The following is a 4,072-nucleotide window of genomic DNA, read 5'->3' on the forward strand; positions in this document are numbered from 1 at the left end:
ATTGAAATCTACCTGATGACTTTATATCCATGCTCAGATGCCAAGGAGCTCAGTAAGTAACTGACTGTGGCTAGTAATAATCAGATATATAGAGATTAGAAACACATGTGCATCTTAGTGTCAATTGTATTAAAAATAAATTTTTCTGCATGAAACTGTGTATTTTAATAATGAAATGGAGATCTTTGGGGGGTTTGAAACCTCATTTAATTTTATGTCTTATAGGGTTTATATGGAGTGCAATATTGTGTAACTATTAATTTAACTGTAAACCTAAAAATTTATAGCCAATTTTGAAAGAGATGTGTCTTAGCTCTCGAGGTTGTTATTGAATATGACAATGCTGTAGTAATGAAATGCCTCTTCTAGTTATATGGTTATTAAATAAATAATTTATAAAACAGGTATCATAGTAATAACGCATAAGCCAGTTCATAACAGAGTATTTTGGGAAATATGGGATGTGAACAGCTTTCTCTATGGTTGCAAAACTTGGATATGGTTGTGTATAGACCTAAAACAAATGTGAAAGTTCCATAGTATGTTTTTAACAGAAGCATTATGGGGAGTATATGAAATTTCATAGAACAGTGATTTCAATAATCAAACACAATGGACAACAAAAACAAAAAAATATTGTTAGGATCAAATATCTGCTTTTAGAATGACTGATTTTCGTACAATTTATTTTAATTAAATTTAGATTTCCTCCATTATCTGCACCACTTTCCTACCCCACAAAATTTCATGTACATAGATAGATGAGTAATAGATAGATATAGATATAGACATGGGTATATAGGCCTATAGAGTCAAATTGTATCCCCAAATTCTCTTTGGTGAGGATCTATCCCCTGGAACCTGATGAACCCACCAAGAGTCTTAACCATAAAAGACTCTCCCACTCTGAATGTCAATAGGTTGGTTTAATTCTTTACTACCCCATATCTTTACTGGAATGTCTGGCTTCAGCCTACAGGGGTCTTGTCCATGCTGGCATTATTGTTGTGAGTTTCTATGAGCAACTGACCAGGCTGTCTGGAAAATTGTTTCTTGTGGTCATCCACCACCACTGGCCCTTGCAATCTTCTCATTCCCTCTTCTGCAATAATACCTGTGCCTTGGGAGGCAGAGATGTGATGTTAGTGCCCTACTCAAGGATTAGGCACTGCACTTCTTTGCATTTTTTGACAGTTGTGAGTCAGTCTCTATTTTAATCACTACCTACTGCATAAAGAAGTTACACTGTTAAGAAATGAGAGAAGCATTAATTCATGGGTATAGTAATAAGTCATTAGGAGTCAGTTTAATACTGCATCTATTTAGCAGAATAATAGTGGGCTTTTCCCTATGACCTGTGAACGCCTAACCACAGGTTCCTAGGCCTGATATCAATGTCAGGTATGGGTTTCATCTTATGAAACAGAACTTAAATCCAATTAGAAAGTGATTGGTTACTTCCAAAATATATGTACCACTATTATACCAGTTAGTATATACCTTGCCAGTCAGTTGATGATATAGTTTCAGGCATTGACAGCTGTGCAAGGCTGATGATTACTTCTCTCTTCAGGGAGCATGTACAGCACTTTCCAGAACTATGAAACCAACCATTAGAGATGAAGCTTTGAACTCAGTATCAAACTCAGTATCAGCTTGGTTACCTCTTATTTATTCTACAGCTCATGAATGTAGTATATTCTGCAATAGAATCTTACCATCAAGTTCTAATGGGTAACCAAGAGCAGAGGCAATGGTAAGTATTGTCTGAGGATCTATGGGAGTCCTGGTCAACTACTTCAAAAGTGGGAGTGTGTTCCTTGCCCTGGGCCTTTACTTTGCTAGGCTATGGTGTCTAGAAGAGGAAATGCCTGCCTATTGTAAGGTAATTCCTTTTAGTACCTTTTTATAAAGTTTATGTATATGTTTTGGAGGATACTTTGGTGACAGGTTTACATATGGCTTTTTCTAAACACCTTTAATGTTAGTTATTCTCCTCTTACTCTCTACTTGGCCCTCCAATCCATTTAACTCTTCTTATTCTATTATTCCCATGTCCTCCTTTATCTCACTGCATTCTATCTTGGCTCCAATTAAGCTTCTTCCCTACATGACTGTTTATTATTTTCCTGACCTCTGTGGAGTTGCCATTTGCAACAGGCATATTTTTCTGGTTTGTTTTCTCATGCCTCTAATTCCATCATTCCAGAGGCAGAAGTAGGAAGATCTCTGTGATATTGAAGTCAGTCTGGTCTACATAGTATCAAGACAACTTGGGCTATAGAGAGAACTGTCTCAATAAAAAGGAGAGGGAAGTATGCAAATCTAGGAATCCAAACCTAACATCCAGCTATGAGAGAGAAAATACAGCATTTGTCTTTCTGAATCTGAGTTACCTCAATCAGGATGACCGTTTCCAGTTGCATCCATTTACCGACAAATTTCAAAATTTAATTTTCCTCCTTTTCTTTCTTTTCTTTGTTTATATTTTTGTAACTATCATAAATGAGTATATTCTTTGTCCCTACATCCCCTCCAACTCCTTCCATTTCACCTCCAGTCAATCTCAGTTTTCTGCCCCCTTTCTGATTATTATTGTTGCATATATATGCAGGTATACACAAATGTATTCAGTGATCCTCCTGTGTACTCATGTTTAGGGATACCCATTTTGAGTTAGATCATCTTTCAGGGAGATGGACCCTGGAAGAAACTGATTCTCCCTCCCTCAGCATTCTAAGATTTCCTAAAGCAATTCATGTTTTGTTTGACCACTTGAAATTTCCCCCAACCATCTTGGTAGGCCACCTGACTTGGTTATATGCAGATCTTGTTAACACTACCTTTCTGTGGAAATTTCATTGGTGTTTCTTCCCTATCATGTTTAGAGTTCCTTAAGTAGCAGCAGGTTTCTTGAGCCCCTGGATCTTACATTCTTTCTGCCCTCTGTTCTGCAATGGTCCCTGAGGCTTGGGTGGCAGTGGTTCAACGTAGGTGTCCTACTCAGGAGTTCCCCAGCAGTCTTTTACATTCTGCACTTTGGAAAGTTGTGGCTTTCTGGGTTAATCATCATTTTTCACTTACAGAAGTTTCTCTTGTGGGAATTGAGAGATGCATTAATATTATTTCTGTCCCCTCTTCCATGATGTTTCCTGAACCTTAGGTATGTAGGTTTCATTGTAGATGTGTCACTTAGGAGTGGGTACCTCACAGAGACTTGTTCTCTCCATTTGGCCATTTGTGGAGCTTCACAGTAGTCTACATGTGATGCAAAAAGAAGCTTCTTTGATGATTTCTGAGAAGTAAAATTTTCTGTAATTAAAATAATGTGCATTTAGAATATAGTCAGAAATTGCATTAGTCTAAGGATGTGACAAAAGGTTTTTTCCTAGTGTCATTGTCACCTGCAGCCATGACTACTTGGCTATGTTTACAGTACCACACATGAGTTCACTCCAACTGAGTAGGCCTTAAGTCCAATTACAAGGCTGTTGATTACCCCAGGACAAAAATGCCACAATTATACTAATAGAGGTTAGCTGCTGGAGTGTTCACTATTATGGTTCATAGGCTTTCCAGTTGTGTAAGGCAACTGAGTGGTTTTTACCCTTGTCAGCTCACAAGGTGTCATCTGATACTGAGTGCTAGTCTGGAGGGAGGAGGCTTCTAGGCTGCTTTCAGATAAACTTATCCAAGACCTGTGTCTGAAGCATGTTGTGCCTTCAGGAATAGGATATTACCTTCAAATTCTGGAAGGAAACAAAGGCTATGGAAATAGATGACCTGGCTATATCATTCATTGATATATGAACCATATGATCTGGCTATATTGTTCCTTGACATATACCCAAAGGTCTCAAAATCTTATTCCAGACACACTCTAACAAGTGTGTTGTTGCTCTTTCACAACATATACAAAATTGAAACAAACTAAATGTCCCTCAATGAATGGATAATGAAAATGTGATAAATTTATACACACAATGCAGTTCAACTCAGCAGTAAAAAAAACGGTCATAAAATTTGCAGATAAATGAATGGAACAAGAAACATAAGTGAATTAACACAGACA

Source organism: Nannospalax galili, unplaced genomic scaffold, assembly GCF_000622305.1.
Source record: "Nannospalax galili isolate Female #2095 unplaced genomic scaffold, S.galili_v1.0 scaffold96, whole genome shotgun sequence".
Classification (NCBI taxonomy): domain Eukaryota; kingdom Metazoa; phylum Chordata; class Mammalia; order Rodentia; family Spalacidae; genus Nannospalax; species Nannospalax galili.